Source organism: Triticum urartu, chromosome 1A, assembly GCF_056163025.1.
Source record: "Triticum urartu cultivar PI428250 chromosome 1A, HENAU_Tu73, whole genome shotgun sequence".
Lineage (NCBI taxonomy): Eukaryota > Viridiplantae > Streptophyta > Magnoliopsida > Poales > Poaceae > Triticum > Triticum urartu.
The window spans coordinates 253,725,447-253,741,253 of record NC_141873.1 but is presented as its reverse complement, the minus strand read 5'-3'; positions in this window follow the sequence as shown (position 1 = coordinate 253,741,253).

Genomic DNA, 15,807 nt, shown 5'->3' with positions numbered 1-15,807 from the left:
TGGCTTTGGAGCTGACTTGGCCTTGGAAGCAGCTCCCCCTGATTTTATGGCATCTCCCATTAGCTTGGGTGCCTTGGGCGCTGGTGCAGCTGCCTCTTCTTCTTCTTCCTCTTCCATGATGGAAGCTTTGCCAAGCACTCTAGCCACAGTCTTCTTCACCCTTTCCTTTCTTTTCTTGCTCTCAGTTGCAACTGGCTCTATGGGCTTCTCAGTTGACATTCTGGCCTTTGACATTGGCTGCCTGCCTGCTGGCCTTTTGATTTTCAGGCCTGGCTTAGTGCCTTGAGCTGGCTCAACTCTCTTGGAAGTGGCCTCTTCCTCTGCCACATAGTCTTCATCTTCGGAATCTGAAGTCCTCTTCTTCCTCTGTCTCGTGGCAGCCTTTGGCAAATTGCTAGGAGTGCTCCTGCTGCCTTCATCAGATGAACTGGAGGGACTAGTGCCCTCACTCATCACCACTTGCTGCTCTGACATATTTTGGCTATCACTTTGATCAGACATGCTGCAAACTGACTGCTGACCCTGTGAATAGATTATAGATGAGATAGAAAAGATGAGCATCACAAAATGCAGAGATTTTTGCAAAAAGAATGATCCAAAAACTTAATTTTAGTTTCCCACTGAAATCATCTCGGATCTACCGATTTTCAAACTCGGTGATACCGAAGCAGTTTTGGAACCTAAACTAGTGAACTCGGTAGGACCGAGTCATAGTTCGGTGGCACCGAGACTGCTAGGGTTTCACTGAGTTCAAAAATCGGTCACACCGATAAGTAATTCTCGGTCAGACCGAGTCTCACTTGTGCAATGGCATAAGCCAAATCGGTGGGACCGAGTTTTTCAACTCGGTGGGTCCGAGATAGTTTCGGCGGAAACCTAAACCTAGAATTTTCGAATCAAACCTAATCTACGGGCGTTTTGACTGGATAGAAGTTCATCAAATGTGGCTAGAATCAATATGATCACAATGTGCTAGGAATCAGATTGAGGAATAGCACAAAGATCAAGTCCATACCCTAGTTCGGCGGGGACTTGCTACGGCGGCAACGGTGGGGCAGAATTCCCGTTGACGGCGACGGAGACCAGCGACTGGAGGCTGCTGGCGGCGAGAAGACGATCCGGAGACCATGAGGGCAGAGCAGGCTATCGCGCGGCCGAAGGGGTTCGGAGAAATTTCCAAAATTTTGCCCGTGACTATATATAGCCCGACCCTGTCGGTGTGACCGAGTGGAACAACTCGGTGGCACCGAGATTCATAACTGCAAGCAGTTACTGAAACTCGGTCTGACCGAAATGTTCAAATCGGTTGCACCGAGATCGAAAACCTAGATCAACTTAATGATCTCGGTAGGACCGAAGGTGGAGTATCGGTCAGACCGAGAATCATAAAGAGGTTTTGGAAGTTTAAGTCTATGACGAATCGGGGACTCCGAGCGCTCCTCACACAGAGTGGTTCGAATCTGACTTGATCAAATTTTGTGATGCAGCATGAATAGAGTTTGAGAGGAGAAAAGCATAGATAGCTAGAGGAGGTTCTTAGGCATTCTTGTCCATCCACTTGGCAAAAAGAAATAAAGCCGAACAATCAAAACAACAAGAGGATGTCCTCGAATGAGTAAAATATGCAACCAGCATGCTCACACAATAAGATGGCAAATGAAATATGTGACAAGGCATGCACAACCAATTCTAGCATCCATCAAGCAATTTGCGATGACTAGGTCATCTATATATGAGTACATTGACTTAGGAGCCAAGTGAGAACACTTGATCATAGGTCATACTCATCGTTTAAGCTCAAGTGGGCTTACCACTTTTACATAAAGCATTGTTGTGTTCACATCTTTAGAGTTGCTTTAGCTCAAGTCTTAGAGTAAAGCTCCCCCTAGATGTGATATCCCCCCTAAGAGGGATGAACTAACCTTGGGTTTTGTCGATGATGACTTCATGTAGATATTGAAGATGTGGATGCTCAATGTTGATGTTGATCTCTTGGAGCTATCCATTTGAGTGAATTGCACTTTCAATACCTACATGGGTTAGTCCCACAAGGAACAAACAAGGATATCCATAGACATAGAGTGATGCAAGATGATGTCCATGAAAACTTTTAGGTTACCTTGTCCCTTGTCTTACCAACAAGAGGGTTTGTGACTCCTTGAACTAGTGCAAGATGTGGAAGTTGATTGCACTTGTTCTTGCCAAAATGATAAGAGTGAAGTATGTTGGCAGAGTCACCCTCAAGAACTCTCTAGTTCCTCTTCTTTTGGATCCACATCATCTTGATGGGAATCCTTGGAGTTGTAGTCGTACTTGATGAAGTGGACCTTGAAGTAGTCTTGGGAATCCACTTGACTAAGGTCTTAGGAGCTTCTTCAAATGCATCAATGTCCTCTTGAAGCTTGTCCTTGCCTTTTTGCTCGTAGTCTTGTGGTGGAAGATCATCTTGAGCTTGTGTCCCCTTGAAAGAGGCATACTTCTCTTGTTGAGGGACAAACTTTGTCTTGGGGTATTGATCTTCTTCCCACTCAACTCCATTGGCATTGAACTTTCGTTCAAAACCAACACCTTGATTCTTCCGGTGCATTCCTTGCCTGCGCACAATTTCCTCGAATTGCTTACTCCCGGCAAGGATTTTGTACACTCCTTTCTCTATAATTCCCTTCAATAAACTATTTTCTTGCTCAAGTGTAACTTGGCTAAGAGAATCATTAGTGGAATCAAGAGAACTACTAGAAGCAACAATATTGGATTTAACATGATCATTGTTACTGCTAGAGGAAGAATTTTTCTTGTTAGTAGATTTGACTTGAGGCATGTAAGTGGATAAGAGTAAACGCTTGGCAATGTAAGAAGAACTTTTCTTGCGGAGATCATCATTGATTGCCTTTAAGAACTCATGCTCTTGCTCAAGATTGAGCTTTTCAAAGCGTAATTTCTCATGAGCTCTTAAAATCTCTCGATGATCTTCGAAGATAGTGTCATGAGCTAACTTAAGAGCTTTTAGTTCTTTAGTTAGAGCCTCAATCTTCTCCTTATCATTGTCATTCGTTTTATCTTGATTAGCATGATTAATTGGTCTTTCATCATAGTATTCATCACTAGAGTTGTCAACAAGCAAATCATCACCTAACAAGTCATCTTCATCACTATTGAAATCAACATACTCGGGGTGTGTTACCTTAGGACCTTTGGCCATGAAGCATCTTCCAATTCCTTCATTTGGTGAGTCAAATATGTCGTAGGAGTTGGTTGACACAAGTGCTAGACCGGCAACACCTTCATCTTGAGTATCTTCGGAGTCGGAGTGATAACTTCTCTCGGAGTGGCTGTCGGAGTCGGAGCCGGATACCCATTCACCAACATGAGCTTGATATCTTCGTCTTGTGTAGCTCATTGATGATTTTTCCTTCCTTTCCGAATCCTTGCTTCTCCGTGAGTATCTTCGTTCATAACGATCATCTCTACTCCTTCTCTCTCTTGGTGGTGATCCTTTCCTTCTTCTTTTTGGAGAATCTTCTCTTCTCTTGTAGGGAGCCGTACACTCATTGGAATAGTGTCCGGGTCTTCCACAATTGTAGCAGTTTCGCTCTCAACTAGAAGATCTTTTGTCATTGTAGGACCTTGACTTGGAGCTTCTATCTTTGCTTCTACTCTTGTAGAACTTGTTGAAGTTCTTCACCATTAAGCTCAATTCTTCATTGAAGTCTTGTTTCTCACTTGATGATGTAGGGGCTTCACATGAGGCTTTATAGGCACCACTTGATTTGTTGTGAAGTTCCTCTTTATCCTTAAGTGACATCTCATGAGCAACAATTCTTCCAATCACCTCCGTTGGCTTGAGATCTTTGTAATTGGGCATCATTTGGATCAATGTGCACACGGTATCATATTTTCCATCCAAGGCTCTTAGAATCTTATTGATGATGAATTTATCGGTCATCTCTTCACTTCCTAAGCCGGCAATCTCATTTGTGATGAGAGCAAGCCTAGAGGACATTTCAGCGACACCTTCACCATCCTTCATCTTGAACTTGTCAAGTTGGCTTTGAAGCACATCCAACTTGGATTCCTTGACGGAGTCGGTACCTTCGTGCATATCAATCAAAGTGTCCCAAATTTCCTTTGCATTCTCAAGGCGGCTGATTTTGTTGAATTCTTCGGGGCACAATCCGTTGAAGAGAATATCACAAGCTTGACCAGCGGAGCGGGGACTCGTCGGAGCCGGCATTGTTGTAGGATCGAAAGTATGTCTAGAGGGGGGGGGGTGATTAGACTACTTGACCAAATAAAAACTTAACCTTTTCCCAATTTTAGTTCTTGGCAGATTTTATCTATTTTGGGACAAGTCAAGCAGTCATCACACAATCCAAGCAAGCATGCAAAGAGTATATTGGCAGCGGAAAGTAAAGCATGCAACTTGCAAGAATGTAAAGGGAAGGGTTTGGAGAATTCAAACGCTATTGGAGACACGGATGTTTTTCCCGTGGTTCGGATAGGTGGTGCTATCCTACATCCACGTTGATGGAGACTTCAACCCACGAAGGGTAACGGTTGCGCGAGTCCACACAGGGCTCCACCCAAGGGTAACGGTTGCGCAAGTCCACACAGGGCTCCACCCACGAAGGGTCCACGAAGAAGCAACCACCCACAAAGGGTCCACGAAGAAGCAACCTTGTCTATCCCACCATGGCCATCGCCCACACAGGACTTGCCTCACTAGCGGTAGATCTTCACGAAGTAGGCAATCTCCTTGCCCTTACAAACTCCTTGGTTCAACTCCACAATCTTGTCGGAGGCTCCCAAGTGACACCTAGCCAATCTAGGAGACACCACTCTCCAAGAAGTAACAAATGGTGTGTAGGTAATGAACTCCTTGCTCTTGTGCTTCAAATGATAGTCTCCCCAACACTCAACTCTCTCTCATAGGATTTGGATTTGGTGGAAAGAAGGTTTGAGTGGAAAGCAACTTGGGAAGGCTAAAGATCAAGATTCATATGGTAGGAATGGAATATCTTGGTCTCAACACATGAGTAGGTGGTTCTCTCTCAGAACATATGAGTTGGAATGGTGTGTGTGTTCTGATGGCTCTCACATCGAATGAGGAGGAGGTGGAGGGGTAAATATAGCCTCCACACAAAATCCAACCGTTACACAGTTTTCCAATCTCGGTGGGACCGAATCTATGAACTTGGTCGGACCGAAAATGTAAACCTAGTGACCGTTAGTGATTTTCGGTGGGACTGATATGCAACTCGGTAGGACCGATATGGTTAGGGTTTGGGCATAACGTAATCTCGGTGAGACCGATTACACAAACTCGGTGAGACCGAATTTGGTAATTAGCTAACCAGAGAGTTGGTCAGGCAAACTCGGTGGGACCGATTTGCTCTTTCGATGAGACCAAAAATTTACAAAGGGGAAACACTGAGTTTACATTGCAATCTCGGTGGGACCGATTCGCTCTTTCGGTGAGACCAAAAAGTTACGAAAGGGAAACAGAGAGTTTGCAACCCCATCTCGGTGAGACCGAGATCCTTATCGGTAGAACCGAATTGCTAGGGTTTGGCAGTGGCTTATGACAAGTGAAACTCGGTGGCGCTGGATAGGAAGAATCGGTAGGACCGAGTTTGGCTTAGGGTTTAGGTCATATGTGGATATAGGAAAGTAGTTGAGGGTTTTGGAGCATATCACTAAGCACATGAAGCAAGAGGCTCATTAAGCAACACCTCATCCCTCCTTAATAGTATTGGCTTTTCCTAAAGACTCAATGTGATCTTGGATCACTAAAATATAAAATGAAGAGTCTTGAGCTTTTGAGCTTGAGCCAATCCTTTGTCCTTAGCATTTTGAGGGTTCCACTTTCACATCCATGCCATGCCAATCATTGAGCTTTCCTGAAATAATCATCTTGGAATAGCATTAGCTCAATGAGCTATATGTTGTTATGAATTACCAAAACCACCTAGGGATAGTTGCACTTTCAATTGTCCTCTGCCTCGTCCTCGGTCTCGCCAAACAGGGCCTCGCCCGCTTCACTGCCCTCTTTGCTAGCCTCTTTGTAGGCGGCCGCAGCCTCCGCCACCCGCATGCGCTCCCGCCAGCACTCGAGGCGGCCCTTGCGGGCGGAGCGGTACGAGTCGAGCAGCGCCTCCTGCCCCACCCGCTCCGCAGCGATCTGCTCCTCCGCCTGCAGATGCTCCTGGAGGAGATGGTGGTTGTAGGCGGCATCGGCCTGCGCCTCCCAGAACTGCTCCTGACGCATCTTCCTCACACTATCCATATATTGGGCACGGGCCTCACCGATGGTCATGGTGTAATGCACCAGCGAGGATGGCGCGGAGGAGGGGGTTGGCGCCAGATCGTCGACTACCATGTTCTCCATTGGGATGTCGTCGTCCTCCGGCTGCCTGCCGGCCAGCCGGTCGGCAGCAATGGCTGCCATCTCCTTGTGGTCCATCGTCCGCCCGTCTCAAAGAGCGCTGGAGCGCGAGGAAGCCATGGTGGGCAGTAGTGGTGTGGACAGGAGAAAGGGAACGGATGCGGAGGACTGCGGCTATGGCCAGCGTAGGAGTTTATATAGCAATGGTGGGCGGGCGGAGGGACGGACGTGTGGCGCCGGAGTAGCTGCCTCGGCAACCGCGTATAATTAATGTGGGCGGCAGATGGACGGACGGCACTTCTGTCGTTTGAAGGCGGAGCAATCGCCTGCATCGGGAAGCGGGGCAGGCGGCGCTGACTGTTTCGGGCGGAAAGCGCGCGCGGGTGAGGAGATGACTTTACTTGGAGGGGATGACAATGGGGACCCACCAGATCCATAGCCTCACGTACGCAAGTGCCTCCTTATTATATATATATATGTATAAAACTATACTCCCTCCCTCTAGGTGAATAAGTCGTATTAGAAGGTGCATCACGACCTAGGTGCAAGCAGATTGGTGGAAAAGAAGAATATTTCTATCTTCTAAACACAGCATTTAATCACAGAAGTTAAGAGGATGCCTTATTAGCTACCCATGCAGGCCATCATAATTCATAGCATGCAAAGCGCTTTTATTTCTTGCCTAATAACCGCATGGACGTGCTGCATGCATTGGTCCTTGCCCGAGCAAAAAAAGGGAGGAAAGGGGTTTCCACGGGAAACAACGAGGCAGAGGTGGAAGCGCTCGCTAGAGTTATTTATTTTGCTTCCCCCCGGTTTCCTGACATCACGGTCCCACACCATTGTCAACCTATGTAGTACTAGTCAATAAACAAGAGAATTGCACAAGAAGCGACCGACAGCTGGGACCAAGCAGCTCGGGCAGTATTTGTGTTTTTGAGGTGTGAGCACTGCAGAGTTTTTCGATGTTTAGCCCAGATATTAATTTTTCTCCTGTGAACAACAACGAAAACATCGCTGCAGGTATTAACTGGGTGGGCTGTGTCCCGTCTAGCCCAGGCCAGATATCCAGCCCAGATATTAATTTTTTTCAAGCTGAAAATGGCTAGCCCAGCTATACTTTTTTTAGGAATACCCAGGCAAGGTCAAGTTGTTATTCTCCGCCCCGCTGGGCTGCAAATCTTTCCTAGGAGGGATGCATTAGGCTTAACAAGAAAATGGGCTTTAAGAAATAATAAATGGGATGTAATTATAAAAACTGGGCAGTAACTATAAAAAATGCACCAAACACGTGATTACTTTATAAAATATTATTTTTGGATATTGAAAATTTTAATTTCATTAATTGTTGCGAGCGCAATGTTTCGTTGGATTTTTACGTAATATAAATTTATATTGAAATTGTATTTAATCTGACTAGAAATTTCGGGATAAAAATATTTCAGATCCCATCAAAATGTGGGAAATTTTATTGAATTCTGTTTTGAACGGTTGGTTGAAATGGGTTGTACTTTTAACAAACTGTAAATGGGCTGTAGTAAATTCCATTAGAATTCAAAAATGGGCTACACATTCTTAAAAATCTCAAATGGGCTATAAGTTCTCTGCCACACACTTCTGGCCTTACTAAGTTGACGCGTCCCCTAAAAAATAGAGTTGACGCATATGCAAGGCTTTGTCAACTTATAGTCAACACACGGTTCTAGCAGCAGTGGCCGTTGGATGTCCATCCAACGGATGCCGTGCTTTATTCTTCAATCTCGGATATTCTAGCTTCACCCGCCCAAAAAATGATTCCTCCCCCTGACATCTGGGGCGCACCATTTCGGAAGCTGACCGGTGGGCCTACTAAGTTGACGTACCAAGGGCTTTGTCAACTTAGTCAATATAAATGATTCTAGCTGCAGTGACCGTACGATGTCCATCCAACGGTCGTAGTGCTTCTTCAACCTCTGGTCTTCTTGCTCCAGCCGCCCAAAGCAGCGCCGGTCGTGCCGCCTGCTCCTGCCTCCCGTGGCCGGCTGTGCTGCCGTGGAGGCCTCACCGCCCCCTACTATTCCCATGGTTGGCCAGGCCCTGCGGCGACGGCAGCCTCACACCGCAACCGAAGGAGTGAACCCTCATACTCCTCTCCGCGTGGGCATCCACTGTCGCGTCTTCACCGGCTCCAAGTCGTCCCCTTCCTAGGCCTCACCGTCGTCCACCGCCCTGGTGCTCTCGGCGCGGCATGGTCAATGTGGAAGGAACGACTTCCATCAGACATGGACTATACTTGGAGAGGCTGACAGCTGGGTCCATGGCGGCAGCAAGGAAGTGCCTCCTTATTACGCGGAAAATAATGATTCCTCCACCTAACAAGAGGGACCAACCGGACGAGCTACCAGTATTTTGCGAAAAAAATCGTTTCCCCCTGACTGCTGGGACCCACCGGACGGGCCACCATATTTCACGAAAAAAATGTTCCCCCGTTGTCAGCTCGGTCCCACCGGAAGTGCCTCCTTATTACGCACAAAAAATGAATACTCCCCCGGCTAGCTGGGACCCACCTTGCTGGGAGGCTGACTTGTGGGCCTACTAAGTTGACGGGGACGAAGGGCTTTGTCAACTTAGTCAATATGAACAATTCTAGCTCTAGTGACCGTACGATGTCCATCCAACGGCCGTACTGCTTCTTCAACCTCTGGTCTTCTTGCTCCAGCCGCCCAAAGCAGCGCCGGTCGTGCCGCATGCTCCTGCCTCCCGTGGCCGGCTGTGCTGCCGCAGAGGCCTCACCGCCCCCTACTATTCCCACCGCTGGCCAGGCCCTGCGGTGACGGCAGCCTCACACCGCAGCCGAACCAGTGAACCCTCATAGTCCTCTCCGCGCAGGCTTCCACTGCCGCATCGTCCCCTTCCTAGGCCTCGCTGTCGTCCACCGCCGTGGTGCTCTCCGCACGGCGTGGTCAACGTGGTCAAGGAACGACTTCCATCGGAAGAGTACTGTACATGGAGAGGCTGACAGCTGGGTCCGCGGCCACAGCATAGTTTTTTTGTGATTTGCCAAGTAAGTCGCTTTGTCAGGCCTGTTGGGCTGCAAATCTTTGAAGACGAGGAGAGCTTTCATTCGGCTGGCCGAGAAAATGGCCCATCAGTAATGAGAAATGGGTTGTACATTTTTAAAACACATCATACTGGCAATTAGTTTCAAATCTATTTTTTCATTTCAAGATTTTAAATTACATTAATTTTTATGCGTGGAGAATTTGTTGGATTTTATATTGATATACATTTATTTTTAAATCAGTTTGAATGTGAGTCGAAATTTCAGGATTAAAAACAGTTCGGACCGCACCGAAATATGCAAAATTTCGTATAATTTTTTAATCGTTGCCACAATATGGGTTGTAATGCTAACAAAAAGAATATGGGCTCCAAAAAAACCTTAAGAATTAGCAAATGGGCTGTAAATTATTAGAAATAATGGCAGATGGGATGTATGCTGTTTTCCACAGATTTGAGGCTTTCCTAAAAAAAGGTTGACGCACAAGCATTGACTGTTGGATGTCCCTCCAACGGCCGTCGTGCTTCTTCAATCTCTGCTCTTCCTGCTCCAGCCGCTCAAACAAGCGCCGGCGGGACTGCCTGCTCCCTCCTCCTCGCGGCCGGCTATGCTGTCGCGCAGGCCTCACCGCCCGACCGTACTCCCATCGCTGGCCTAGCCATCCCTCTACTCACCCACACCTATTGTTATTCTCCGGTGACGGCAGACGAACCAGTAAACCCTCGTACAGTCGTACTCCCCTCCACGTGGGAAACAACTGCCGAGCCTTCCATGCCTTTGTGTCGTCCCCTTCGTAGGCCTCACCATCGTCCACCGCCCTGGTGCTCTCGGTGCCGCGTGGTCAATGTGGTCAAGGAACGACTTCGATCGGACGTGGACTGTATGTGGAGAGGCTAACAGCTGGGTCCACGGCCGCAGCAAGGAAGTGCCTCCTTATTACGCGGAAAATAATGATTCCTCCACCTGACAGCTGGGACCCACCAGTTGGGCCACTGTATTTCACGGAAAAAAATGTTTCCCCCTGACTGCTGGGACCCACTAGCTACATCTTCGCACGCAAGGAAGTGTGTCCGAGAAAAAAAACGATTCTCCCCCTGACTGCTGGGACCCACCAGCTACATCTTCGCAGGCAAGGAAGTGCTTGACAGTCGGGACCCACCTGGTCGAAGCGTACGTTGCGTTGTCATTCTGGTCGCGAACGTGTACGTACATATATACTGGTCGATGTAGAGGTGCGCACGTGTCGTAGTAGAGGCGCGCACGTAGCATGTACACGTACGTACAACAGCCAGGGTGCAAGAAAGAAAATACGGCCACGTATGTGTACATACGGGCGGGGTCTCGAACGCCTACTCGCGCATACGTACGGCCAGGGCTCATGTACATGGCTGGGTCGAAACGGAGAAACAGCATCATCGTCATGTTCATGGGGAGGCAACAGAATGCGTCGTGTTCATGGGGAGGCAACGGAATGCGTCGTGTTCATCGGGAGGGCTTGGACGGAACATGCGATGGAAACGAGGCCTGGCGTACCGCAGAACGGAGGAAACGGCCTTGTGTTCGACCGGCCACATTCGAAACGGGATCCTATTCATCGGGAGGGGTCTGGCGTACCGCAAAACGGTGGAAACGGACCTCCTACGGTCAAAATGGGGGTCCTGTTGATCGGAGGAGTGTGGCATACCGCAAAACGGACGAAACGGACTTGTGTTGGAGCGCTACGGTCGAAACAGGGGTCCTGTTCATCGGGAGGGGTGTGGCGTACCGCAAAACGGGACTCCACAAGATACTGTTCATCTCCACCGTCGACCCCCTCCAGCCTCCATGAGCTACTGTTCATCCACCGTCGACCTCCTCTAGCCTCCACCTGTGACTGTTCCACGGGCTCCTGTTCATCCAGCCTCCACCGCGCGCTACTCCACCGGCTACTGTTCAACCACCCCTCTCCACGGGCTCCTGTTCAACCACCCCTCCACGGGCTACTGTTCATCCTGCCCTCTACCGTCTACTGTTCATCCAGCCCTCCACGGGGTGGTCCTGTTCATCCAGCCCTCCACGGGGTCCTGTTCATCCAGCCCCAACCGGCTCGATCGATCGGGGTCCTGTTGATCCAGAGGCAACACCACGGGGTCCTGTTCATCCACCCCCACCGGGAACTGTTCATCCAACCCCCCCCCCCCCCCCCCCCGCAACGCTCACTGTTCATCCAGAGGCAGCATCGATCGGCTTCAGTTAGCAGCAGTAGCGAAGGAATCGCTCGATCGGGTTCAGTTAACAGCCATTGATCGATCGCTCGGGTTCAGTAACGCGTAGCCTGCAGTGCAATCGCTCGGGTTCAGTTAGAGCCCAACGCCTCGCTCAGGTTCGGTTAGAGCCAATGCCTCAAACACACGCGCGTACGTGTACGAGAGAAAAGCGCATTGCTCGGCCCCGACCTCCCACCGTAACCGGGAACTCCCTGAAATTTTCCTCCCCCTCGCTTCTACCATGGTTTTTTCCGTCATGGACGGCCCAAAGAATGTCATGCAGCTGCGTCTCCGGCCCGCCTAGGACGAAAAGCCCATTTTCTGTCATGATTTTTTGTCATAGAAGTAGGAGCCCACCACATCTATGATGATACCGGGTTTTGTCACAATTATCGTCATAGAAGTGTCATATGTATGACAGAAAAAATTTCGTTCGGCCCAAAATGTCACGGATGTGTCTTTTTTTTGTAGTGTTATCACAAAACTATCTGTTACCGATAATTTCAGTGCTTGCAGAGAATACCTTACTGAAAGCTGCTTATCATTTCCTTCTGCTCCTCGTTGGGTTTGACACTCTTACTTATCGAAAGGACTATGATAGATCCCCTATACTTGTGGGTCATCAAGACTCTTTTCTGGCGCCGTTGCCGGGGAGTGAAGCGCCTTTGGTAGGTGGAATTTGGTAAGGAAAAATTTATATAGTGTGCTGAAATTTACTGTCACTTGTTACTATGGAACATAATCCTTTGAGGGGCTTGTTCGGAGTATCTTCACCCCGACCATTAGAGCAAAGATTTGCTCCTCAACCTACTGAACCTACTGAAAATGTTTACTTTGAAATTCCTTCGGGTATGATAGAGAAACTGCTTGCTAATCCTTTCACAGGTGATGGAACATTACATCCCGATTTGCACCTAATCTACGTGGATGAAGTTTGTGGATTATTTAAGCTTGCAGGTGTGCCTGAGGATGTTATCAAGAAGAAGGGATCTCCTTTATCTTTGAAGGGAAAGGCATTGACATGGTTTAGGCTATGTGATGATATGGGATCATGGAACTACAACCGATTGAAATTAGAATTTCATCAGAAGTTTTATCCTATGCATCTTGTTCATCGTGATCGTAATTATATATATAATTTTTGGCCTCGCGAAGGAGAAAGCATCGCTCAAGCTTGGGGGAGGCTTAATTCATTGTTATATTCATGCCCCAATCATGAGCTCTCAAGAGAAATTATTATTCAAAAATTTTATGCTCGGCTTTCTCTTAATAATTGCTCCATGCTTGATACTTCTTGTACTAGTTCTTTTATGATGAAGACTATTGAATTCAAATGGGATTTATTGGAGAGAATTAAACGCAACTCTGAAGATTGGGATCTCGATGAAGGTAAGGAGTCAGGTATAACGCCAAAGTTTGATTGTGTTAAATCTTTTATGGATACCGATGCCTTTCGTGAATTTAGCACTAAATATGGACTTGACTCTGAGATAGTAGCTTCTTTCTGTGAATCCTTCGCTACTCATGTTGATCTCCCTAAGGAGAAGTGGTTTAAATATAATCCTCCCATTTAAGTAAAAGTAGTTGCACCTATTAAAGTTTAAGAAAATACTATCACTTATAATGATCCTGTTGTTCCTACTGCTTATATTGAGAAACCACCTTTCCCTGTTAGAATAAAGGATCATGCTAAAGCTTCAACTGTGGTTTGTAAGAGTAATATTAGAACACCTACTCCCTCTGAGCAAATTAAAGTAGAACATAGTGTTGCTATGGTTAAAGATCTCTTGGCCGATAATATTGATGGGCATGTTATTTACTTTCGTGATGAATGTGCTAGAATTGCTAGACTCGATACTAAAAATAAACATAGACCTGTTGTAGGCATGCCTATTATTTCTATTAAAATAGGAGATCATTGCTATCATTGCTTATGTGATATGGGTGCTAGTGCTAGTGCAATACCTCATTCCTTATATAAAGAAACTATGCATGATATTGCACCTGCTTACATAGAGGAAATTGATGTTACAGTTAAGCTGGCCAATAGAGACACTATTTCACCAGTTGGGATTGTTAGAGATGTTGAAGTCTTGTGTGGGAAAGTTAAATATCATGCTAATTTTCTTGTTCTTGGTTCCCCACAAGATGACTTTTGTCCTATTATATTTGGTAGACCCTTCTTGAATACTGTTAATGCTAGGATCGATTGCAAAAAGGATGTTGTTACTATTGGTTTGGGGGATATGTCTCATGAGTTTAATTTTGCTAAATTTCGTAGACAACCCCATGATAAAGAATTGCCTAGTAAAGATGAAATTATTGGCCTTGTTTCTATTGTCGTGCCTCCTAATGATCCTTTAGAACAATATTTGCTCGACCATGAAAATGATATGTTTATGAATGAAAGAAGGGAAATAGATGAAGTATTCTTTAAACAGGGACCTATTTTGAAACACAACTTGCTTGTTGAAATCCTAGGGGATCCTCCTCCACCCAAGGGTGATCCCGTGTTTGAGCTTAAACCTTTACCTGATACTCTTAAATATGCTTATCTTGATGAGAAAGAGGTATATCCTATTATTATTAGTGCTAACCTTTCAGAGCATGAAGAAAAGAAATTATTGAATACTTTGAAGAAGCACTGTGCTGCTATTGGATATACTCTTGATGATCTTAAGGGCATTAGTCCCACTCTATGCCAGCACAAAATAAAACTGGAGAAAGACACGAAATCGGTTGTTGATCACCAACGATGGTTAAATCCTAAGATGAAATAAGTGGTAAGAAAAGAAATACTAAAGATTCTGGAGGCAGGTATAATTTATCCCGTTGCTGATAGTCAGTGGGTAAGTCATGTCCATTGTGTCCCTAAGAAGGAAGGTATTATTGTTGTTCCTAATGATAAAGATGAACTGATCCCACAAAGAATTGTTACATGTTATAGAATGGTAATTGATTTCCACAAATTAAATAAATCTACTAAAAAGGATCATTACCCTTCACCTTTTATTGATCAAATGCTAGAAAGATTATCCAAACATACACATTTTTGCTTTCTATATGGTTATTCTGGTTTCTCTCAAATACCTGTGTCAAAAGAGGATCAAGAAAAGACAACTTTTACTTGCCTTTTCGGCACCTTTGCTTATAGACGTATGCCTTTTGGTTTATGCAATGCACCTGCTACCTTTCAAAGATGTATGACTGCTATATTCTCCGATTTCTGTGAAAAGATTGTTGAGGTTTTCATGGATGATTTTTCTGTATATGGAACTTCTTTTGATGATTGCTTAAGCAACCTTGATCGAGTTTTGCAGAGATGTGAAGAAACTAATCTTGTCTTGAATTGGGAGAAGTGCCACTTTATGGTTAATGAAGGTATTGTCTTGGGGCAAAAAAATTCCGAAAGAGGTGTTGAAGTTGATAAAGCTAAGGTTGACGCTATTGAAAAGATGTCGTGTCCTAAGGACATTAAAGGTATAAGAAGTTTCCTTGGTCATGTTAGTTTTTATAGGAGGTTCATTAAGGACTTCTCTAAAATTTCTAGGCCTCTGACTAATCTCTTACAAAAAGATGTTCCTTTTGCCTTTGATGATGATTGTGTAGAAGCATTTGAAATACTTAAGAAAGCTTTGATTTCTGCACCTATTGTTCAGCCTCATGATTGGAATTTACCATTTGAAATTATGTGTGATGCTAGTGATTATGTTGTAGGGGTTGTTTTAGGACAAAGGGTTGATAAGAAATTAAATGTTATCCAATATGCTAGTAAGACTCTGGACAGTGCCCAGAGAAATTATGCTACTGCTGAAAAAGATTTTTTAGCAGTTGTGTTTGCTTGTGATAAGTTCAGACCTTATGTTGTTGATTCTAAAGTAACTGTTCACACTGATCATGCTGCTATTAAATATCTTATGGAAAAGAAAGATGCTAAACCTAGACTTATTAGATGGGTTCTCTTACCTCAAGAATTTGATTTGCATATTATTGATAGAAAGGGAGATGAGAACCCCGTTGCAGACAACTTGTCAAGGTTAGAGAATGTTCTTGATGACCCACTACCTATTGATGATAGCTTTCCTGATGAACAACTAGTTGTCATAAATGCTTCTCGTACTGCTCCATGGTATGCTGAT